General features: G+C 37.3%; 1 pseudogene; it reads left to right on the top strand.

Annotated features, from left to right (window-relative positions):
• LOC118832059 overlaps nucleotides 1-26254 on the top strand; it is a 112289-nt pseudogene that overhangs the window by 21990 nt on the left and 64045 nt on the right.

The raw sequence follows: 26254 nt of genomic DNA, 5'->3' as shown, positions 1-26254 counted from the left end.
CCATTCTCCAGTTAGCCCTCCCTTCTGTCACCCCATTCCCACCCATCCCTTTTCTCCTTACTTTCGTGTAGGGTAGGATAGATTTAGATGCCCCATTGCCTATATATCTTATTTTCAGTAGCATGCAAAAACAACTTTTTTTTTGAGCATCTGCTTTTAAAACTTTGAGATCAAAATTCTCTCCCCTCTTCCCTTCCCACACACCCTCCCTAAGAGGTCAAGCAATTCAACATAGGCCACACATGTATCCTTATGTAAAACATTTCCATAATACTCATGCTATGAAATACTAACTATATTTTTCTCCATCCTATCCTGTCAATCCTTATTCAATTTTTTCCCTTGACCCTGTCCCATTTCAAAAGTGTTTACTTTTGATTACCTCCTCCCTCTATCTGCCCACCCTTCTGTCATCCACCTTTTTTTAATCCCCTTCCCCCTACTTTCCTTTGGGATAAAATAACCAATTGAGCATGTATGTTATTGCCTCCTCAAGTCAAATCTAATGAGAGCAAGATTCACTCATTCCCCTCACCTGCCCCCTCTTCCCTCCCAACAGAACTGCTTTTTCCTCCCACTTTATGTGAGATAGTTTACCCCATTCTATCTCTCCCTTTCTCCTTCTCTTAATATATTCCTCTCTCACCCATTAATTTTATTTTATTTTTTAGATTCCATCCCTTCATATTCAACTCACCCTGTGCCCTCTGTCTACATATATGTATATTGCCTTCAACTACCCTAATAAAGTCTCATGTATGACACACATCATCTTTCCATGTAGGAATGTAAACAAAACAGTTCAACTTTAATAAGTTCCTTATGGTTTCTCTTTCCTGTTTACCTATTCATGCTCCTCTTGATTCTTGTGTTTGAAAGTCAAATTTTCTCTTTGGCTCTGGTCTTTTCATTGATAAAGCTTGAAAGTCCTCTTTTTTAATGAAAATCCAAATTTTGCCTTGGAGCATGATACTCAGTTTTGCTGGGTAGGTGATTCTTGGTTTTAATCCTAGCTCCTTTGACCTCCAGAATATCATATTCCAAGCCTTTGGATCCCTTAATGTAGAAGCTGCTAGATCCTGTGTTATCCGGATTATGTTTCCCCAATACTCAAATTGTTTCTTTCGGGATGTTTATAGTATTTTCTCCTTGACCTGGAAACTCTGGGATTTGGCTACAATATTCCTAGGAGTTTTTCTGGGGGGGATCTTTTTCAAGAGGCGATCTGTGAATTCTTTCAATTTCTATTTTACCCTCTGGTTCTAAAATATATAAAATATAATATATATAAAATATAAATAAAATATAAATCAAGTTTTCCTTGGTAATTTCTTGAAAGGTGATATCTAGGCTATTTTTTTGATTATGGCTTTCATGTTGTCCAGTAATTTTTAAATTATCTCTCCCGCATCTATTCTTCAGGTCAGTGATTTTTCCAATGAGACATTTCACACTGTCTTCCATTTTTTTCATTCCTTTGGTTCTGTTTTATAATATCTTGATTTCTCATAAAGTCACTAGATTCCACTTGCTCCAGTCTAATGTTGAAGATGGTATTTTCTTCAGTGGTCTTTTGGACCTCCTTTTCCATTTGGTTAATTCTGCCTTTCAAGGCATTCTTCTCCTCATTGGCTTTTTGGAGTTCTTTTGCCATTTGAATTAGTCTATTTTTTAAGGTGTTATTTTCTTCAGTATTTTTTGGGGGGTCTCCTTTAGCAAGTCATTGATTTATTTTTCATGGTGTTTTTGTATCGCTCTGATTTCTCTTTACAATTTTTCCTCTACTTCTCTAATTTGCTTTTCCCAATCATTTTTAAGCATGGCCTGAGACCAATTCATGTCCTTTCTTGGAGGCTTTTGATGTCGGCTCTTTGACTTTGTTGACTTCTTCTGGCTGTGTGTTTTGATCTTCTTTGTCACCAAAAAAAAAATAATTCTACAGTCTGAGTCTGTGTCTGCCTCCTTTTTTCACTGCCTGGCCATGTTCCCAGCCTTGACCTTTGAGCTTTTTGTCAAGGTATGACTGCTTGTAAACAGTGCTTTGTCCCAAGCTTTAGGGGACATGCTGCTGTTTTCAGACCTACTCTTACCCCACTGTCACTGCAAGCTCTGTCACAGCAGTGCTCCTCCTCTCCCAAGAACTGCCAACCAGTATTGCAACCCAGATCTAATCAGGGCTAAGCTGTCTCTGCACCAGCAAAGCACTCCTTGCACTCCTGCTCTAATCCATTGCTTGATTCCTTCCACTGTGTGAGCCTGGGACTCCAGAAGCAGCTGAAGATGGAGCTCTGGAAGGAGCTACAGGAGCTTCTTTCTGCTGCTGCCATCACTGCTGCCCCGCCTCCACCATCCCCACGGCTGGGGCCAGACCACTGTCTAACCCAATCCAGCAGTTTTTCCACTAACCTGCTATGTGGTCTTTGGGGTTTGTGGGTTGAGAAGTCTGGTAACTGCCACAGCTCAATGATTCATGGCCCTAAGGCCTGCTGTAGCTTACTACCAGTCTGTTCTCTCCTGGCATGGCCCGTGTTTGGCTGCGTTCTGCTCCCAGCACCAGCATGATAGACTCTTCCCAGTGACCATCCAGGTTGTCCTGGGCTTGGAGACCTGCTTCCCTCTGCTATTTCATGGGTTCCACAGCTCTAGAATTTGTTCAGAGCCATTTTTACAGATGTTTTGAGGGATTTGGGGGAGAGCTTAAGCAAGTCCCTGCTTTCCAGCCACCGTCTTGGCTCTCCCCCCTTTTACCCCCCCCACCCCCTTTTTTATTCTTTTGAAAAACCCTTTCAAGTTTAAGCTCCAGGTCAGTCCAGGGTCCTTTATCCAGGTCAAGAGAAAAGTAACTTTAGTAATCATGAAGAAAAAATAACAACTACCTAGTCTATAGGCAGTTCTCTACCCCTTCATCACCAGGCTATGTTTTGGTGAGAAGGCCCCAGGAACCAGGATGTTTTTATTTCTATCTAAAATTTGCATTTCTGAACTTCTGTTTACTTCCCTTAGTTCTGCCTTCTGGGACCAAAAAGAAAAGTTTGCCTCCCCAAATATAGAAAAACAAGTTTCACAATGCCCCCACCCCAAAAATATGATGTTGATCATTTTATGACATGGTTTGAAGTCTCTCAATATCATGAGCCTCAACCTTTGATATTACCTTCCCCATCATCTTGTCAATATCCTTCATAAGATGTTGTACCCATTTATAAAAGTTAGCAAAACTTTAGCAAAAGCAACAACTTCCTGTTCAAGAATCAACTCTTCCTATTATATAGGGGATTAAAAAAATCTTAGGGTAGAGCACTGGGATTCACACATCTGAGAGAATGTCACATAAATGAATCACGAATTGGAATTTTAAAAGAACAGTATTAATTAATTGAGCAAGGGACATTTTCTCTTTTCCAATCATCAAACTGACTTCATTTTTTGTCCCTGTGCTTCAAATTACCTGAGAGACTTATCTACAGAAGACAGACCTAATCGGAACAAATAGCAAAAACCCTCTGGGTTTCTAAAGCTGATATGCAAAGATGGCTGGAATTCCAGTATTAGCCACTACTGAATGTGTTGCATGAGGCTTTCAAAACACAAATTAACCCATTTATTATGTCTGAGATCATCAAAGTAGCATGTTTTCCCTTGTATAACATTTCCCATGCCTTCAGAAACCTTGCCTTAGAATCTTTTTGAAGGATTAAAGCTAGGAGTCAGTTCCCAGAGTGACAAACATTTTTTGGTGAATAACCCAACTCTTCTTTGGGGCCCTGTAATTTGGTGTGCAGTTTGTTCAATTGCACTTTTCAAGTATGACAAACTCTGAAAAGGAAACACACTATTCACTCCACCAGACCAAAATGGGATTAGATATGCAGTGGTATCTCTGTTATGCACATTTCCTTAAGCAGACCTGCTTTTTGTCAATGCTTACTTTTGGCAACTTCCTGCTGCAAGTCTGCTTTTAAATTTGATCTGTGCTTTCTGTAGTCAAAGCTTCCTCAAATTAAATTCAACTATGCATTTTTAAAAAAGGAAGAAAACTTGGTTAAAATAAATCATGATTTTTTTCAATTTCTTTGTAGTGAGCTGCTGTCTTTAGGGATTGATTGAATGTAATGTTTCCATTTTTATGTTGACCAGAGTATGATGATAATCCAAAGAACACAATAAACTAGTTGTTTTTAACTTAAAAATTTAAAAAAAAAAGAATCATGGATTTTATTTTCTCAACCTATGCCACAGTGAATAATATATTCTGTCTGAAAATATTCCATTTCTCACCATGAGGAATCTATTTGGGAGTCACTATTTCATTTGTGAGCAAAAACATACATTTGGTGGTCTTAGTATTACAATGACTTTTTTGTATCCCATAAGAGAAGAAATTTAGTAATATGGCATGGTTGACAGAACACTGGACCTATACTGCAGAGTCCTATGTTTGAAATACTTACCTGCAGGAGCATGGTGGTATATGCTTAATTGGCTCAAGGGAAAAGGAAATATGTGAGGGACATTCTTTAAGAATTTTTTACCTATCATTTTCTTCATTCTAGACACTTAGCAAAACAGTAAATCAAGTCCATGATTTATACATAGCATTTGCTGATTTCTTAGGTATAAGTTCTAATACTGAAAATTAACAGTTGACTCTCATAAGCCAGTCTGAGAGGGGTCCATACTTGCTGACATGCAAAATGAAGGACACGACTGAAAAATTGTTAGGGAATTGGGAGTACGATGGCCTGTTTTGTGCTAGAAAATATCAGGGATTGTGATAAGAAGAGAAAAAAGAATTAAGTAAATAAACACTGGAAAAGAAAAGACAAATTTATCTTTATTTTGCAGATGATATAATAATTTACAGAGAACCAGAGAGAAACAACAACAAAAGCTAATCAGTTCAATTCTTCAATTCAATCCAATTAGTGCCTACCTTGTATAAGACTACTGGGCTAGGTGCTGATGATCAATACAGAAAAGAAAAATAGGCCCTGATCTAAAAAGTTTACCTTCTATTGATATATTCAACCAAGTAAACAGATCTTCTGAATAAGATGGAGTGCAGTGGTTCTTAACTTTTATATATTTATTTTTAGTGGACTGCATTGACAATCTAGTGAAACATATGGACCCCTTATCAGAATAATATTAATTCTACAAAATGCAATAGATATGTTTACAAAGGAAATACAAATCGTATGGAATTATGTATGTAATTTTTTTTCTGTATAAGTCATTCTGAGGAGCAGTGAGAATAACATAGGTTTCAAGCATGGAGGAAAGCCAATGCAAAAGAAAAAATAGCTTCAGCAAAGTAGCAGGATAGAAAATAAATCCATAATTATCTAGCATTATTATTGGTTATAAAATATAACAATGTTATTATTAATGATAAGTATTAATAACATAAATAACAATAAATAGGAGAAGGATGTCTCAGGGTTTTTGAGATAAATTTTGTAGGTATACAAAAGTTTCAGAGCATAGCCATGTCAGTTTCAGAGAAATTTAGGTTCTGAATTAAGTGTTTTATTCCCATCCTGAGGCAGCAAGTTATTGATTTGACCTGGCAGGAATGGTGGGAGCTCAGATTGGACCTTTTGAGTCTGAGAGATCAGGGAAAGGGAGATAAGGTATGTCATTGTCTTTTTTAGGTCTCTTGGAGATAAATTCTTCACCAACGCTAAGGTCTTCATCAGGTTGTTGCAGTTACAGAACAAATTAAGCCCTAAGTAAAGCAGAGGCAATAACAAACATGCAAACTTCTTCAATGCCCACTCTCTGGTTTCTTGATCTATCTTCTCTCTTCCTTGTCTGGGGTGAGGAAATATTTTTTTTAAGTGAGCCTTAGGTGAGACAGCATCTCACACCTTTTCTGTTTTCTTTTTCTTGCCCTGAGCACAAGTGATCAAATAGCAATGCTGAGATGGATTTTCTTTAACACTGGCAGCTATCTTGAGAACTCATAAATTTGTGGATCTAATGCTGGTTACCAAGTAGGATATGCTTCTTTTTACCATGATATTTGTTTGTTTTTTAGAGGAGAATGTAACAAGTAACATTACGATAAATGACATGCACCTAGCTAATGGGCAGTTAAAGATCTTTGGTGAGGTGATCAAATAAAATGAAAATAGAATACCATAAATTTTGTGTCATGGCATATATACAACGTTCTGGTAAAGAATACTATACATTGGCTTACTACATCATGTTCTGAGCAATTGTTAATAATTATGAATATTCTATTTTAGGCATTTTTGTAGTGGAGGAAATTAATTGTTGTCTTATTTATTTTGTACATAAAAAGGATGAATATAAAATGATATCTTTCACTGCTCCAGATAGAGAAAATAGCCATAGCCAATAAAAGTGAAGAATATTAACACAAAATAGCCAATATCAATTACTTTATTTTTTTTAATTTTTATACTCATAAAATCAGGCCAGTAGACTCAGAAGAAGAAAGGATGTAGAATGGGCAAATATCTTTAGATGAATGATCTCTAATAAAATATTCCCTCAATTCAATAAGTAATCGGTAAAAATATCCAAGGTCTATTAGCCAAAAGAAAAGTGGCCAAAGGTTATAAAGAGTTTCAAAAGGAGACATGCCAATTATCAACAACTATATTTCAAAGTATTTAAATTTTAATAAGTAGAGAAATGCAAATAAAAACAAATCTGATGTATTTTTTTCCTACCCATTAAATTGGTGGTAATGATACAAAATAGAAAAAGTTATTGTTGGAAATGGTTGTGAGAAAATATCAACATTGTTCACAGCTGGTGGTGCTCTAAATTACTTCAATTGTTCTGGTTAAATATTTTGGAATTATACATGAAAAATTAATAATTCACTCATCCTGAAATCTCACCACTGGGTTTATGTGCCAAAGGATCAATGGCAGAAAGCTTCTGTGTGTACCAAAATATCTGCTGGAGCCTTGTTTGTAAATGAGAAAAGCTGAAAACAAGCTATGTGCCTGAGAATTAGGGAATGGATGAACAGATTATGATGTAAAATATAATAGAGTATAGTGTTATGACAGTGAATGATAAATCATTAGAGAAGATCCTCCATATTGCAGTGTAAGCCCAGCACGTGTGTGTCAAGCTCCCTGCCCCCTTTTTCAAACCTTTGGAGTCTCCAACTTGGAGACTGACAGACCTGAACAAAGAACAGGAAACTCTTAAGACAAAGGATAGGAAATAACTCCTCTCCCGCTGGATAAACTTTAACCTGGTCGGTTCTTAGGAATGGGGGGGGGAGAGGGTGGTTCCCCTCTCTGGCGGGAAAAACTTTCTTTGTTCAGGGCCCTATAAAAGTCACCACATGGAACAGGCACATTGGAAGCTCACCCATGGAAAGGATGCTTTGCCTGGGACTACTTTCAGAAGGACAAACCAAGGTAGCTGTAAAAAAAAAGGGGTTCTTCAGCTTAGGAAAAGCCTTGGGAGCAGGTGCTGAATGTGAAGTGTATGTTGTGTGTTGTGTGTGCATCTTTTGTCATTGTCACTGCGTTCGTAGAAAGGAGAGGGATTCCCCAGCTTGGAGAAACCTTGGAGGGGGGTGGTTTCCTCTGAACAGGTGGTGCCTCTGTGTGTCTGTGTCTCTGTCTTTGTCACTGCATTAACTGTGTAGTAGGTATTGTTAAATAATGTGGTTGTGGGGTTAATAGAGTATTTCCCCTGTCTTTCAATAAAAATTTTGTTCTGTTGGGAGTGTGTCTTATTGCCAATGCAAATCTGAAACTGAACCTAACCTAGCTTAATTGAACATATAAGAATTACAAATATAAACACTTCAGAAAAAATAGGAAAACCTGTAAGAACTGATGTGGGGTAAAGAGCTAAAAGAACCAAAAACACTGTATGCATCATGATTTTGTTATTGTTGTTCAGTCCAGTTCTTTTTGTCCAATATCTTGTGACCCCATTTGGGATTTTCTTGGCAAAAATACTGGAGTGGTTTGCCATTACATTCTCTAGTTCATTTTACACATGAGGAAACTGAAGCAAACAGGGTTAAGTGACTTACGCAGGGTCACATAGCTAGTTAGTTTCTGAGTCCAGATTTGAGTTCAGAAAGATGGATCTTCTTGACCTCAGGCTTGAACCTCTATCCCTCATGCCACCTAGTTATCAATTCATTATGATTAAAAGTTTAAACGAAGATAACACTAAAAGGTAACAGCTCAGATTAAATGCAATATTGATTATGTGTGTGTGTGTGTGTGTGTGTGATTAAAGTTAAAGAATGCTTCTTTTCTTTCTTGGTTACATATTAAACTGACAAAAACACAATCTTGAATAGTTAGTCTTTAGTCTGAATCATTGTAAGCTTGCTTTGCTTAACTATATTTGTAGAGTGTGAGTTTTGCTTCTTTTAAAATTTAAGAGTAAGGTACAATGGTGAGGGTTTGTTTGTTGGGAAATGATTGTTGTATCAAAACAAATGGCATCAATAAAAATAAAACTTAAAGTGGTTAATATACAGGACCTCTACTTCTTCAAGTCCCTTTTTCCCTTTGTAAAGTGAGTTGAGACTGATTTCTAAGATTGCTTCTAGCTTTAAAAATATTGTTCTATATGCTTTCTTTGATAAAACTTTTACTTCTTCAAGTTTCTTCCTTTGTAAAATGAGTGAGACTGTGATTTTCAAGATTTCTTTTAGCTTTAAAAATATTCTTCTATATGCTGTCTTTCTTTGATAAACTTTTTTGGGCATGATTTAACATGCTGATTTGTGTGGTAAGGATGTGGATATAAAGTATCTACACAGTGGATTCTATAGAAAGTAAAGGACTTTAGGAAAACTATAAATTTTTGTGTGGTATTAAAATTAACAAGTGAAAGGGGATGTTACAACAGCTGAATCAGCCTCCATCTACCTCTCTTCCAGGGAAAAATCTGTTTTATTGTCTTAACTCCTGGAGGAAAGCACTAGAGAATTAGTGTTGAAAAGCTCTATGCATACTTTTATTCCTTACAGCTTACATTATTCCAGGTACAAAAGGCAGGTAGGTTGGCAAATCCACCTTATGCTAATGTGTGGGCTGTGGATGCAATTTAATTTTGTCAGATACCAGATTTTATCTTGTAAGCAAAAAAAAAAAAAAAAGAATGGATTTAATAAAACACATTATTTATTCCATGTAAGAAACCCATTCCATCATCTGGCATATTTCAGACACTTAGAAGTGTAGTCCATCAAACTCAAGATTTAATATTATGTATAATCTGCCAATGCAAATTTTCATTACTTCTGCATGAAAGTTCAGTACTTTCTGTCACTTAACTGAGGAGAAAGTACAATTCTTTTTTGCTTCTTCTCCCAAAAACCTTGTTGGCCTCAGTCCTAATATTGATATTCTAACACGGTTTTTCTCCATGGATAAAATTTATAATTATTTGTGCAAAAACCAGGGTAGTTTGATGCAGCATGAATATAATATTATATATTTTATTCATGATGTTCCCCAACACACTATTTTGTCATTATAAAACAGATTTCTCTGGTTTCTGTCTGAAAACAAATTCCACATTCATGCTAAATTATTATTTCATGTTTCTTTCTAAAGTTGATAGCTATATGCCATGGATACTTTTCTTACTAACTTGAAAGGAAGTTCCCCAAATCAGAAAGGAGCAGCTTGGGAGAGAGGTAAAAGTGGAAGAATAGTGGATTTTGAATAATAAAACCTGCTTTAGAAGCCAGGCTCTCTCTGCTTTACTACCTGTTTGATTATGGTCAAATTATTTCATTTTATTAGGCCTCGGTTTCCTCATTTAACAAATTAGAGAATTTGAGAAGATTAATTCCTAGGTCTCTTCCTGTATTAAGATCTTACCCTGTATAACCCCAAGAGAAACTAAGAAGGCTACCTACCTATTAGGAAATGACTAAACAATTCATGACATATGAATATAATGGAATGTTATTGTACCATGAGAAATCGTAAAGTGCACATATATTTCTGGAGATGGCCAATGAGTAACAGTGCTTTGCTTGACTGTCCATTTTTTATATAAGATTTTTCTTTTTTGTAAGAGGGAGAAAAAAAAAGATTCTCTAAATTGAAAAATAGTTAAGAAAATAAATAAACATGCCTAAAAAACTTATGCTTTAAAAACTAAGAGAACAGGCAACATATGCAGTGACTTGCCAAGGATTCAAAAATCTTTGTAGATTCAAAAATTCAAGTAGATTATAACCTTTTTTTCCGAGAAAACTTTGAGGGTTCAAAGGATCAGAGTCTTAGTGCTAAGAAAGGACTTTAACCAACATCTAACCCAATTCCTTCAATACAACAATGAGGAAATTAAGGCCCAGCTAAGCTAAGAGACTTACCTAAAGTCACATAGGTAAGAAATACAAGAGTTGGGAATGAACCCAGAACTTCTGGTCCTAAATCCAGGATTTTATGTTTTTAATTTTGTTTTACCTGCATCAAGTTTCTCTTTTTTTCTTACATGAACTAGAGAGAGAGAGTGGCATTTTGGATGAAGGGGCATCCTTGGGGACCTGGGTACAAGTACTGTCACTAATACTTAGTGGCTGTGTGTCTAGGGACAAGTCACTTTTTCTCTCAGTTTTCTGTTCAACTCTTGAAAACTATAAATTACAGATGAGTTAACACTGGCATCATTTGAATTAGTTACCATATTGGAATTTCCCCAAACTGATGAAATCACCAGGACAGAAGAAAACAAAGAGACCAAAACCAAACCATTTTACTTTGCTTTCCTCCAGTTAGAAAAAGGAAATTAGAAACTGTCCATAATCATTTTTTAGAATTGGTCATAAGCCACAGATTTAGTCAAATGAACTCCATGAGCCTAACTGGGCTCCATACTAAAAGCTCTCCCTGTTGCCTCTTAGACAAACACAAACTTCTCAAGTTGGCATTTAAAAGCCTTCCCATTCTGGCTTGAGACTGCCTTACAAGAATTACTGTGCATTCCTCTTCTTTGTGCATGCTACATTCCAATCAAATTGGCCTACTTTCTATTCTCAGAAGTCAACATTCCAACTCCAGCTTCCCTGACATTGAACAGGTCATCCTCTATTCCTGGAATATCTAGGATAATAGACTTAATGTTGGAAGGGCCCTTAGAGTCTGTTGAGCCCAGACCCCTTATTTTATAGATTCAGTACATGAAATTAAGTGACTTGACCAGGATCATACAGGTAATAACTATAAGAGGTAGAATTTGTGTACCCAAGTATTCCTGAATCAAAGCCCTATGTCTTTTCTGCTATGTCATCTTGCCATTCAAACATGACTGCTGTTTGACTAGATTTTTGTTTTTAAAAATTTATTGGCATTATGTAGATATAGCTTATTGGGGGAAATTTCTTTTCATTCTACTTCTCCACCAGCTGACTAAATTCGCTATAAGCTGACTTTAAACTTCATCACTGAAATTAATTTGCTCTCTTTAAAGTTCCCAATGATCCCTTAATTGCTACATTTGATGGTTTATCTCAGTCATTATCTTACTTGAAATCTATGAAATATTTTGTACCACTGACCATCCCCTCCCTCTGGAGAGTCTCTCCTTCCCTATTTTTCATAATATTGTCTCTCTGGTTCTCTTTACTTGTCTGATTGTTATTTTTTGGTCTCCTTACATGAATTAGCTTTGTAACTGTGAATGTCCTCCTAAATTCTGTCTTAGCTAATCTTTATCTTTCTGCACCTTCTCTCTTATTTCATCAGTTTCCATAGACTCAATTATCATCTCCATGCAGGTGACTCAGAGTATTTACATATATGTGCATATGTGCATATGCATGCATATATTTATGTTATAGAAATATGAATGAAAATTATCAATATATTGAATATATAATTAAATATATAAATATATTTAATTTATTTCCTCCAATCTAGTACTTCATTATCAATTTCCTATTAGACATATCCAAGTCCATACCACATAGGCATCTCAAACTCAAGATTTCTGAATTGAAAGTCGTTATCTTCTCCCCTAAGCTGAACCATTTTTCTGATTTACTTTACTTCCTTATTAGTTCTTACATGTATCAAGTTCCCCAAGTTCATAAGAAGTTAATCATTTACAAATCCCTTTTCTTTTAAATCTCCTTATATATAATCCAAAGCAAAGTCTTATTGATTCTACCTGCATAGTGTTTTTCAATATATCTCACTACACTCATGTTTAGTCCCTCAGCCCCTTTCCCTTGGACTTCAATAGCCTCTTATTTGGACTCCCAACTTTCAGTCCTTCCCCACATCAGTCTCTCCTCCATAGCTTCCCAAATCATGAGGCAGTTGACCAGAATTCAGTTCTTCTTGAACTGTGGATCATGACCCCAAATGGGTCACATAACCAAATGTGGGAGTAATGAAAAATTTGGCAACAGCAAAAGGTTTCTGAATGCACAATAATCAAAAATTAATTCAAAATCAAATGCTTAATGAATCCAAGGTGTTTCTGGAAGCAGTTGTGAAGCACATTGCACAACTTCACTGCAGCCTTGGTTCTGAACACACAACATGAGCACTTTGCACTATACAAGTTGTTATGCCACACAGCACCAATGAATGTTGCCAGAAACACCTCAGCTTAGATTCAAGACTTGCAGTATTTTTATTGTGCATACAAAGTTATTAAATGAATTTTGGCTTGGTATTAGGACAGAATTTCCAACAATTTCAGAAATGGCCTTAAACATACTTGTACCATTTTGTATTACATATTTATGCTAAGCAGCTTCTCAGCATTGACAATTATAAAGTCAAAATATCAATCCTCTCAAAAATGTTGCAGATGCTCTATATCATGCATTATCAGATATTCTGTCAAGATTTAATTCTTTATGTAAAAATAAACAAGCACATCCATCTCATTAGCATGAATAAATGGTAAAATTATATGTATACTAAAGAATTGTTTTAAAATAAATTTCTTTATGATTTAGTGTGAATAAATGTTTGATTTATGTACCTATTTTATATGCCTATATATCTGGGATCACTTAAAAAATTCTAGGGCGAAAAAGCTTTACTAGTAGAAAAAGTTTAAGAAGCCCTGGACTAGATTTATGATCCTATGAGCATGAATAATTCTAGAGATTTGTATTATAGAAACTTTGTCATTATTTTTCAAAAAATTATGAAGAGTAGAGGCAAATCTTGTTGTACTGTTTTTTTATTATAAAGGAGTCCAGTGAGTTTGATTTTGATCCCTTGAAAAATTTTCAGACATATCCTGGCATTTGATGACTTGGGAGCATTTACAAATAGGGCACAGTGATAACCAGCATACATTCATCAAGAATAGTTCATGGTCTCATTTACTTTTTCAACAAGTTTACTCACCTGAAATAGTATAACCTAAGTTTAACCCTGTTGTCACAATGGACATAAGTGGATAGGATAGAAGGAGATTTGGGGGGATGTAGAAACTTACTTGAAAAATCAGAACCAGTTTGACTTTACTGGAGTTTTCTAGTTGTGTTCCAAGAAGCTGTCATTGGTTACTCAACGTTTTTACCAGACTTGGATGACAGTACAGGTGGCATGGTTATTAAGTTAATGAATAACAAGAAGCTGATAGAGCTAGCTAAAATATTATATTATAATACAATGATCCAGTAATTTTTCTACAAGTGGGAATGAGGAGTTGGATTTCACAAGATTATATTTAATATGAATAAGTGTAAAGGACTTAATTTGGTTAAAAAGTCCCACTCTATTTGTATGGGATGAGAGAGATGTGAATAGACAGGAATTATTTTGTGGGAAAACAGATCTGGAAATTTTAGTAGACAAAAAGCACAATATGAATCAATAATTTACTGCAGAGGGGGGCGGAGCCAAGATGGCCGCATGAAGGCAGCGTCTTACCGGAGCTCTCTCACAAGGTCTGTCAGATTCCTATAAAAAAGTGAATTTGAGCAGATTTGAGAGAGTCAGAAACCGCCAGCAGTCTGCGTGGGGCAAATTTCCGAGCCGGGAGAGTCTGAAAGGCCGGAGGAACGATCCTGCAGGCTCGGAGAGTGCTCCGTGCGGAGCTGCTCCAGACCAAGGCGGAAGCGGCTGGCCGAGAAATCCACGTGGAAGACGGGCTGGGAGAAAGCTGGGCGCCCGAAACCGGCAGAGATCCCCAGGACTCCCAACACAGGACGGCAGTCTGTGGGAGCAACGAGAGGCAGCGCAACGCCACCCGCCGTGAAAACACCCACTCCTGACGCTTGCAAAACCCAAGAACTCGGCTTCTTGAACTTCCAGAAGACTCAATGGCCAGGTAAACGGCTCTAATCCCTCCCCTCCCCACCCAGAGAATTCCTCGGGGAAAAAAAATAAAAGGGAGAACTGAAACAGAGGAGAGAGTAGTGGGGCCTCACAGGACAAATACTAGAAGCAGGGGTCAACGCCAGGAGCCCAAATGTAACCTTGCTCCCCCAGGGGAAGTGCCAGACATCAGCTCAAACAACAAACAGCTGAGACCATTGCTGAAAAGCAAGTGCTGGAGAGCACCCACAGGGAGTGAGATGCCAGGGAGCCAGACCCCTCCCCCACACCTCAGGAAACTGAAGGTTTTAATTCTAGACTCACAACCCCCAGAATAAGAAAGCTGGGACAGAGAGCCCAAAGATAGAAATTCGTTGTAACACCAGGAAAAGGGAAAACAACAAACATGAAGAAGAATACAAAAAAAAACCGAGGACAATAGATTCTTTTTATGGAGACAGGCAGGATGAAAATATCAATATGGAGGAGGACGGCATTGACACGGTAGATACATCAGATACCTCAAAAGCTAATATGAACTGGTCTCCAGCCCAAAAAGCACTGCTGGAAGAGCTAAAGAAGGATTTTAAAAACCAAATTAGGGAGGTAAAAGAAAACATGGAAAAAATGGAAAAGTCCCTAAAGAATAAGATTGGCGAAATGGCTACGGAGATACAGAATCTAAAGAGAGAAAATGACACCCTGAGAGGTGAAATCAACCAATTGAAAATGGAGGCTCAAAAGCAAAATGTAAACACTAACTCATTTAAAATTAGACTTGAGCAAGTGGAAACTAATGAATCTATGAGGCATCAAGAAGTAATAAAACAAAACGTAAAGAATGAAAAAATAGAAAAAAATGTGAAATATCTGATTGGCAAAACAACTGACCTGGAAAATAGATCCAGGAGAGACAATTTGAGAGTTATTGGTCTACCGGAAATCCACGATGAAAAAAGGAGCCTTGACAAAATCTTCGAAGAAATTATCAAAGACAACTGCCCAGAGGTCCTAGAACCAGAGGGCAAAATAGTCATTGAAAGAATTCACCGATCACCCCCTGAAAGAGATCCCAAACTGAAAACACCAAGGAATATTATAGCCAAATTTCAGAGCTATAAACTCAAGGAGAAAATACTGCAAGCAGCCAAAAAGAAGCAATTCAAATATCGTGGAACTACAGTCAGGATCACGCAAGATCTCTCAGCTTCCACATTAAAAGACAGGAGAAATTGGAATATGATATTCCGAAGGGCAAAGGAGCTGGGACTACAACCAAGGATCAACTACCCAGCAAAACTAAGCATAATTTTCCAGGCAAGGCGATGGACATTCAATGAAATAAGGGAATTCCAGACCTTCCTGATGAAAAGTCCAGAACTCAACGGAAAATTTGATCTCCAAATACAAAACTCAAGAGAGACATAAAAAGGTAACCAGGGGGAAAAACCCCACAAACCTCATTAACCAATAAGCATAGGTTGTTTACATCTTTAAGTGGGATTATATCATCTTATGTATGTTTTTTATGTATATATATATATATATATATATATATGTATATATACATATATACACACATATATAAGTCATTCTTGTGAATGGTACAACTAATATGACAAAAGAAAGGCATATACATAGGTTGTGAATGCCTGTATAAATTAACCGATGTAAAGATATAAAATATAAATAAGAGATATAAAGAGAGGGCTATGAGGGAAGTGGTAAGGAGGAAGTAGAAAAGGGTAAATTACACCAAAGGAAGTGGCAAAAAAGCATATCATAGTAGAGGGAAAGAAGGGAAGGAGAAGAGCAGTATTTGAGCTTTACTGTCATCTGATCTAGTTCAAGAAGGGAATAACATACTCTGATAAGTTTAGAAATCTAACTTGTCCTACGGGAAGTGGGAGGGAAAGGGGGGAAAAAGGGAGGGGGGAGGGCAGAAGGAAGAGGAGAAGTAGCAGGTGGGTAACGGTTAGATAAGGGAGGGGAATAAAGAGGGAGGGTTAACTGAGGAAAGCGGCGGTCAAAAGCAAAACTTTGTTGAGGAGGAGAAGGGGAAAGGGAGAAATAAAAGCATAAACAGGGGGAATTAGGATGGAGAAAAAGACACAGATAGAAATCATAACCCTGAATGTGCAGGGGATGAACATTCTCACAAAACAGAAGCAGGGAGCAGAATGGATTAAAAACCATAATCCTACAATATGCTGTTTACAAGAAACGCATCTGAAACAGGGGGATACACATAGGGTTAAGGTAAAAGGCTGGAGTAAAATATATTGTGCCTCAGCTAAAGTAAAAAAAGCAGGTGTAGCAATCCTAATCTCAGACAAAGCAAAAGTAAAGATAGATCTAATTAAAAGAGATAAGGAAGGACATTATATCCTGCTAAAAGGCACCATAAACAATGAAACAATATCATTGCTTAACATATATGCACCAAGTGGTAAGGCATAAAATTTCTTAGAGGAGAGGTTAAGGGAGTTACAGGAAGAAATAGACAGCAAAACTATAATATTGGGAGACCTCAACCTCCCCCTTTCTGAACTTGATAAATCTAACCTCAAAATAAATAAGAAATAAGTTAAGGAGGTAAACAGAATTTTAGAAAAGGCACATATGATAGACCTCTGGAGAAAACTGAACGGGGATAAAAAGGAATATACTTTCTTCTCAAAAGTACATGGCCCATACTCAAAAATTGACCATGTACTAGGGCATAAAAACCTCACAATCCAGTGCAGAAAAGCAGAAGTAGTAAATGCATCCTTTTCAGATCATGATGCAATAAGAATCATTTTTAATAAAGTACCATGGAAAAATAAGCTAAAAGCTAATTGGAAACTAAATAATTTAATTCTAAAGAGTGAGTGGGCCAAAGAACAAATCAGAGAAACAATTAATAATTTCATTCAAGAGAATGACAATAATGAAACAACATACCAAAACTTATGGGATGCAGCAAAAGCAGTTCTTAGGGGAAGTTTTATATCTCTAAATGCCTACATGAATAAAATAAGGAAAGAGGAGATCAATGATCTGGGCATACAGCTGAAAAAGCTAGAAAAAGAGCAAATTGAAAACCCCCAATTAAATACCAAATTAGAAATAATGAAAATCAAAGGAGAGATTAATAAAATTGAAACCAATAAAACTATTGAATTAATAAATAAAACAAAGAGCTGGTTTTATGAAAAAACCAATAAAATTGACAAACCTTTGGCCAATTTGATTAAAAAAAGAAAGAAGAAAATCAAATTACCAGTATAAAAAATGAAAAGGGTGAGGTCACCTCTAATGAAGAGGAAATCAAAACAATAATTAGGAATTATTTTGCCCAACTGTATGCCCATAAATTTGACAACCTTAGAGATATGGATGAATATCTACAAAAATATAAACTGCCCAGACTAACAGAGAAGGAAGTGAAATTTCTTAATGAACCCATATTAGAAAAAGAAATTGAGCAGGCCATCAACGAACTCCCTAGGAAAAAATCTCCAGGGCCAGATGGTTTTACATGTGAATTCTATCAAACATTTAAAGAACAACTAATTCCAATACTTTGTAGACTATTTGGGAAAATAGGTGAAGAAGGAATCCTACCAAATTATTTTTATGACACAAATATGGTACTAATACCCAAACCAGGCAGAGTTAAAACAGAGAAAGAAAATTATAGACCAATTTCTCTAATGAATATTGATGCAAAAATTTTAAATAAAATATTAGCAAAAAGATTGCAGCAACTCATTACGAGAATAATACACTATGACCAGGTAGGATTTATTCCAGGAATGCAAGGATGGTTCAATATTAGGAAAACAATTAGCATAATTGACCATATCAACAACAAAACTAGCAGAAACCATATGATCATCTCAATAGACGCAGAAAAAGCCTTTGACAAAGTACAACACCCATTCCTATTAAAAACACTAGAAATCATAGGAATAAGTGGAACCTTCCTCAAAATTATAAATAGCATCTACCTAAAACCATCAACAAGCATTATTTGTAATGGGGATAAACTAGATGCATTCCCAATAAGATCAGGGGTGAAACAAGGATGTCCATTATCACCCCTATTATTCAATTTGGTACTGGAAGCATTAGCTGTAGCAATAAGAGAAGAAAAAGAAATTGAAGGAATTAGAATAGGAAAAGAAGAAACTAAATTATCACTTTTTGCAGATGATATGATGATTTATCTAGAGAATCCTAGAGAATCAAGTAAAAAACTACTTGAAATAATAAACAACTTTAGCAAAGTTGCAGGATATAAAATAAACCCACATAAATCCTCAGCATTCCTATACATTACTGACAAAGCCCAACAGCAAGAGATAGAAAGAGAAATACCATTCAAAGTTACTGAAGGCACTATAAAATATCTGGGAGTCTATTTGCCAAGACAAACCCAGGGCCTATATGAACATAACTATGAAACACTTTTCACGCGAATAAAATCAGATCTAAATAAATGGAGAAATATCAGTTGCTCATGGTTAGGCCGAGCTAATATAATAAAAATGACAATTCTACCTAAATTAATCTATCTATTCAGTGCCATACCAATCGAACTACCAAAAATTTTTTTTACTGAGCTGGACAAAATAATAACAAAATTCATTTGGAAAAACAAGAGGTCTAGAGTATCTAGGATATCAATGAAAAGACATGCTAGAGATGGTGGCTTAGCCACAGCAGATATTAAACTGTACTACACAGCAGCAGTCATCAAAACTGCCTGGTACTGGTTAAGAAACAGGGGTGTGGATCAGTGGAATAGGATAGGTACACAAATAGGTGAAATCAACAAGTTCAGCAATCTACTCTTTGATAAACCCAAAGAGGCCAGTTTCTGGGCTAATAATTCACTATTTCACAAAAACTGTTGGGAAAATTGGAAAATGGTAGGGCAAAAACTGGGCATAGACCAATATCTTACACCATATACCAAAATAAAGTCAAAATGGGTTCATGATTTAGGAGTAAAAGTTGATACTCTAAGTAATTTGGGAAAGCAAGGAATAGTTTACTTATCAGATTTGTGGAAAAGTAAAGAATTCATGACCCAACAAGAGTTAGAGAGCATTACCAAATGCAAAATGGATAATTTTGATTATGTCAAATTGAAACGTTTTTGTACAAAAAAAGCCAATGCAACAAGAATTAGGAGGGAAGCAGAAAATTGGGGGAAAATCTTTGCAACTAGTATCTCTGATAAAGGCCTCATCTCTAAATATACAGGGAGCTGAGCCAAATATATAGAAATACAAGCCATTCCCCAATTGAGAAATGGTCAAAGGATATGAACAGGCAGTTTTCAGAGGAAGAAATTAAAGCTATCTACAGGCATATGGAAAAATGCTCTGGATCGCTGCTGATTAGAGAAATGCAAATCAAAACAACTCTTAGATACCACATCTCTCCTGTCAGATTGGCTAAAATAACAAATCAGGAGAATGATAAATGCTGGAAAGGATGTGGGGAAATTGGAACATTGTTACATTGCTGGTGGAGTTGTGAGCTGATCCAGTCATTTTGGAGGGTGTTTTGGAACTATGCCCAAAGGGCTATAAAAATGTTCATACCCTTTGACCCAGTAATACCACTTCTAGGGTTGTATCCCAAAGAAATCACGCAAGCGGGAAAAGGACCCATATGTACAAGAATATTTATAGCGGCTCTCTTTGTGGTAGCCAAGAATTGGAAATCAAAGGGATGCCCATCAATTGGGGAATGGCTGAACAAACTGTGGTACATGAAGGTAATGGAATACTATTGTGCCATAAAAAATGGGGATGATGCATACTTCATAACAACCTGGAAAAACGTACACGATATAATGCTGAGTGAGCGGAGCAGAGCCAGGAGAACGTTGTGCACAGCCACAGATATATGGATTCCGTGAGGACCAACCCTGACAAACTGCGCTTTTCTCAGCAACCTAAGGGGCAATGTCAACTCCAGGGGACTCACGATGGAGAATGCTATCTTCATCGAGACAAAGAACTGCGAAGTTTGAATACAGACTGAGGCACACTACATGCTCGCCTTTTCTGCTTCTCTTTTGTTTTTGTTTTTGGGTTTTTTTTTTTTTGGTTCTGTTTCTTCTTTCTCATGATTCATTCCATTGGTCAAAATTCTTCTCCACGACTTGACTAGTGCATAAATTAATTCAATGAGAAGTTATACATGACAGTTATATGAGACTTCATGCCGTCTTGGGGAGGGAGGGGGGAGGGAGGGGAGAAAAACTGGAACTCAAAACTATGTAGAACCGTGCGTGGTAAACAAAAATAAATAAAGAAATTTATAAAATAAAAAAAAATTATTTACTGCAGTACATTTTTTAAAAAAGGTAAATATAATCTGAGGATTTATCAGTAGAAGTTCAGAGTCCCAGGAGTAGAAGGTGATAGTAGGGCTTAGTCTACACTGACCATATCATATCTCTGATTTATGAGTTCAGCTCAAATTATTCTATTTCAGGAAGACTTTTTCAAACTTGAGAATGTCCAGACAACCCTGAAGTATTGGAAGGGCCCAAAATCCTGCCAAATGCTGATGTCTACAAATCATATGGTCTAGTCTCTTTCTAAAGGTGAGTGTCTTCTACAACATAACTGACAAGTAGTCATCAAGCTTTTTCATGCTAATTTCTGGAGAAGGAGAAATTTACTACCCTCTAAACCAGTTTACTTTTAGACAACTATACTTGTTAGGAAGTTCTGCATTATTTAAACCAAAATTTCTTACTTTGAGATTTCTATGCCCTACTTCTAGTTCTAAGTCTCCTGTGGCCAATCAGATAAAGTCTAATTCCTCTTCTTGAGAGCTCTTAAATTACTCTTAAGTCTTTTCTTTCCCACTCTAAGAGAGCTTATCATTCTGGTTGCCCTTCACTGGAGGCTTTATACTTTATCAATGTCTTGCCTTATATAAAGTACTACCCTTTTCTTATGTGGACTTTTGGGGAAGAAAGTGAACTTTTGTATAATAAAAAGGAGAAATCAACAAATGAAGCATATAAAATATTGTCCCTTTTATTTTTGAACAATTTGGATGAAAAGTGGAAGAAAAGAAACTTTTGTATACAAAAAAAGTTTAAAATCTGTGTATGAAGAAATAGTTTTTCTGTTAAAATATGAGGATATAATGTTAGGAGGACCAAGTAAGTAACTGAGAGGGCCTGTTTGAGGACAGAGAAATGACTGAAGCTACAAGGAATTGTGACTCCTCAGCTTATTTGCTATGTCTACTTATGACTCTGGAGGAGTTAAAACTTACAATGCAGTAAGTCAGATAACTGGAATCTACGTGATGATTAAATAGCATCTGTTAATTTTATCAGTGAAAGAAACTTGGATTCATAAGAAAAAATGAGTCATTGAATATTTAAAAATTCTGATTTGTTACTGAGAGTATTGAAGAACATAGCAGGATCAGGATTAGTTAGTTAAGACACCAAGAGAAGATGAGTGGGAAGATGCTAGTAGGAGCAGTCAGCTGTCAGAGAGACTACAGCTGCTATATCTGGAAACCTACTGAGTGAAGATAAGCATTATTTGGGGATTTGCTAAAGAAAAGGATGGGAGCTTTAAGATTACACATGATCTGAACTCAAAATAAATTTCAGCTATTGCCCTTTAGAATCATTTATATGAGAGAAGTGAAACCATTCAGAAGTATCTGGTTTCTCTCCTCTGTATTTGTGCTTTGAGAAGGAAAAGCTGAGGATAAAGATATACTTTGTAGCTGCTTAACTTTAAGTATAGGCTCAAGTTGATCAGATGTCACAGTGTCCTGTTGTGTGAAGAGATGACTAGACTTATTTGCCCAATCTATCACCAGATAGCCAACATGAGGAGCTTACCAATTCTCTGATATCAGTATAATACCACACTTGCTCAGTATTTTTAAGGTATATTTTGAGTTAAGAGAATTTGCCATTGATCCATCAGTTTCAGAGTAGAAGAACAGTGAATATTCCCAGTAGGAGAGCCTAAAGAACAGAAGAACAGTTAGGAAAGAAATATCTTTGTATAGTATATATCGTTTAAAAGGACCAAGGTCATCAAAGCCTGAAGTCCAGTGTTGTGAGTTTTCCTCAGCACATAAGTTGTCCACATTCATATGATCCCCTGTTAGATTTCTAAAACATGATGCCATTCTTCCTCATTGATATTTTGTACTTGGTGAAAGGGCATGGCCAAGGTTCATGTGTGGAATATGGTGTATTGATGATTTCTGATTTTCCCTTGTTTTCAGGCAATAATAAATATATTATTGCTATTTATTATTATGAATTTATTGTTAATGTTGCTTATTTTAATGTTTTATTTTTTAGAGTCTGGTTTAATGTAAATGTGAAGCATGCCAGTCAGGGCTTAAGAGCTACAGTGGCAAGTAGGGAAAGCATAGCTTCCCATAACAATGTTACCACTAGAACTCTGAGTGAATTTGAAGTGAGAGGCATTTCAGGTATTACTGAATAACAACAGAAAAGAAATTGTTGAGATCTTGGTGAGTCATGGTTGTATTGAAGTGATATAATAAAAAGAATAATGATATTAATTAACAGTTTTATTGTTATACCAAGTAATTTACCAAGATGATAATTTGTAGAGCTAAATGAGATATCACAATTTATCATGAGAAACAGAAGTTCTGGAAAGTCTAAAACCTGGAGTCAATGAACTTGGTCTTTAAATATTTTGACAAAGGTGCTTAAGTATAATCATTTTCTTTTGTAACCCATTGCATTTTATTTAATGTGTTTAAAAGACATTCTGAAAAAGAGCCCACAAGCTTTGGCAGACTTAAGAAACCCTGCTTTATTATCAAGAGCAGAGCCAAGATAATGGCTGGAAAGCAGGAACTTGCCTAAAGCTCTCCCCCAGGACCCTCCAAACACCTATAAAAATTACTCTGAACAAATTCTAGAATGGTGAAACCCATAGAATAGCAGAGGGAAGCAGGACTCCACCCCAGGATAGCCTGGATGGCTGCTGGGTAAGGTCTATCACACAGCACTGGGAGCAGAGCAGAGCCCAGCATGGGCCATGCCTGGACCAACCAGACTGGGAACTGGGCAGAACAGGTCGAAGCACCTTGAATTGGTGAGCTGTGGCAGTTACCAGACTTCTCAACCCACAAACACCACATAACAGAGAAGGTTAATGGGAAAAAACTGCAGGACTGAGTGAAAGGACTTTGCAGTCGGCCACCACCCCAGGGGCAGCAGAGGTGGTGCAACTCTGAGGCTGCTTACAGAGCTACAGCTGCAGTTACTTCTGGCCCCAGGCCCACCTGGTGGGAGGAATTAAGTGGCAGATCAGAACAGGAGTGCAGAGCCTGCTTACGATCTGAGTAGCAGTCTAGGTTGGTGGTTCTTGGGGGAGGAGGAGCACTGGTGTGGCAGAGGTTGCTGTGTAGAAATAGCTCTGAAAACACAGCCCCTCAAACTTGGGACAAAGTACTCTCTACTCTACAAGCCATCATACCCCGAAGAAAAGCTCAAGGGTCAAGCAGTTGGCTGGGAATATGAAAAGGAAGCAAAAACAATCTCGGATTCAGACTCAGACTTAGGACATTATTTTTGGTGACAGAGAACACCAAAACATACAGCCAGACCAAGAAAAACATGAACTACTCTCAGGCCATGGAAGAGCTCAAAAAGTTTTGGGAAAAGCAAGTTAGAGAAGTAGAGGAAGGACTTCTGGGGGTGGAGCCAAGATGGTGGCTGTAAAGCAGTGAGCTCCCCGCTGAGTCCCTCCAAAAACATATAAAAAATGGCTCTGAACCAATTCTAGAACTGCAGAACCCACAAAACAGCCGAGGGAAGAAGGGCTCCAGCCCAGAACAGCCTGGATGGTCACTGGGTGAGGTCTATCCAACACGGAGCTGGGAACTGGGAGCTGGGAGCAGAGGGGCACGGAGCAGAGCAGAGCCCAGCGTGAGCTGCTTGGACCAACCAGGCCAGGAGCTGGGCGGAGCTGGCCCTAGCACCCTGAATCAGTGAGCTGTGGCAGTTACCAGACTTCTCAACCCACAAACACCAAAGACAGTGGAGAAGGTTAGTGGGAAACGCTGCGGGAGTGGAAGGAGTTCTCAGTTTGGCCACCGCCCCCAGGGCAGCGGAGGTGGGGAGCTACAGCTGCAGTTGCTTCCAGGCCCAGGCCCACCTGGTGGGAGGAATTGAGTGGCAGATCAGAGCAGGAGTGCACAGCCTGCTGAAGATCTAAGCCCAGTCCGGGTTGGGGGTTCTTGGGGAAGGAGGAGTGCTGGTGTGGCAGAGCTGGTGCATTCCCCCCAAACATGGAACATAGAACTCTTTAGTCTACAAGCAGTCATACCCCGATGAAAAACTCAAGGGTCAAGTTAGCTGGTTAGGAATATGGCCAGGCAGCGAAAACACACCCAGGTTCAGTCTCAGACTTGGGATTCCTTCTTTGGTGACAAAGAAGACCAATACATACAGCCTAAAGAAGACAACAAAGTCATAGAGCCTACACCAAAAGCCTCCAAGAAAAAGATGAACTGGTCCCAGGCCATGGAAGAGCTCAAAAAGGATTTGGAAAAGCAAGTTAGAGAAGTAGAGGAATAATTGGGAAGAGAAATGAGAAGCATGTGAGAAAACCATGAAAACAAGTCAATGACTTGCTAAAGGAGACCCAAAAAAATACTGAAAAATACACTGAAGAAAACAACACCTTAAAAAATAGACTAATTCAAATGGCAAAAGAACTCCAAAAAGCCAATGAGGAGAAGAATGCCTTGAAAGGCAGAATAAGTCAAATGGAAAAGGAAGTCCAACGTACCACTGAAGAAAATATTACCTTAAAAATTAGATTGGAGCAAGTGGAAGCTAGTGACTTTATGAGAAATCAAGATACTATAAAACAGAACCAAAGGAATGAAAAAATGGAAGACAACATCAAATATCTCATTGGAAAAACCACTGACATAGAAAATAGTTCCAGGAGAGACAATTTAAAAATTATTGGGCTACCTGAAAGCCATGGTCAAAAAAAGAGCCTAGATAACATCTTTCAAGAAATTATCAAGGAGAACTGCCCTGATATTCTAGAGTCACAGGGCAAAATACAAATTGAAAGAATCCACCAATTGCATCCTCAAATAGATCCCAAAAAGAAATTTCCTAGGAATATTGTTGCCAAATTCCAGAGCTCCCAGATCAAGGAGAAAATACTGCAAGCAGCCAGAAAGAAACAATTTGAGTATTGTGGAAACACAATCAGAACCCAAGATCTGGCAGCTTCTACATTAAGAGATCGAAGGGCTTGGAATATGATATTCTGTAGGTCAATGGAGCTAGGATTAAAACCTAGAATCACCTACCCAGTAAAACTGACTATCATGGTGCCAGGCAAAATATGGAATTTCAACAAAAAAGAGGACTTTCAAGCTTTCTCAGTGAAAAGACCAGAGCTGAATAAAAAATTGAACTTTCAAACACAAGAATCAAGAGAAACATGAAAATGTAAACAAGAAAGAGAAATCATAAGGGACTTACTAAAGTTGAACTGTTTTGTTTACATTCCTATATGGAAAGATGATGTGTATAATTCATGAGACCTCAGTATCAGGGTAGCTGAAAGGAAGAGAGAGAGAGAGAGAGAGAGAGAGAGAGAGAGAGAGAGAGAGAGAGAGCGAGCACAGGGTGAGTTGAATATGAAGGGATAATGTCTAAAAACATAAAATCAAATTAAGGGATGAGAGAGAAATATATCAAGAGAGGGAAAAAAGGATAGATAGAATGAGGTAAATTGCATAAAATTGGCATGAAAAAGCAGTTCTGTAGGAAGGGAAGAGGGGGCAGGTGAGGGGGAATAAGTGAATCTTGCTCTTATGGGATTTGACCTGAGGAGGGAATAACATACACACTCAATTGGGTATTTTACCCCACAGGAAAGAGGGAGGAAGGAGATAAAAAGGTGGGATGATAGAAGGGA

The sequence above is a fragment of the Trichosurus vulpecula genome, chromosome 9 (assembly GCF_011100635.1).
Source record: "Trichosurus vulpecula isolate mTriVul1 chromosome 9, mTriVul1.pri, whole genome shotgun sequence".
Classification (NCBI taxonomy): domain Eukaryota; kingdom Metazoa; phylum Chordata; class Mammalia; order Diprotodontia; family Phalangeridae; genus Trichosurus; species Trichosurus vulpecula.
This window is presented reverse-complemented; position numbering and strand designations above follow the sequence as displayed.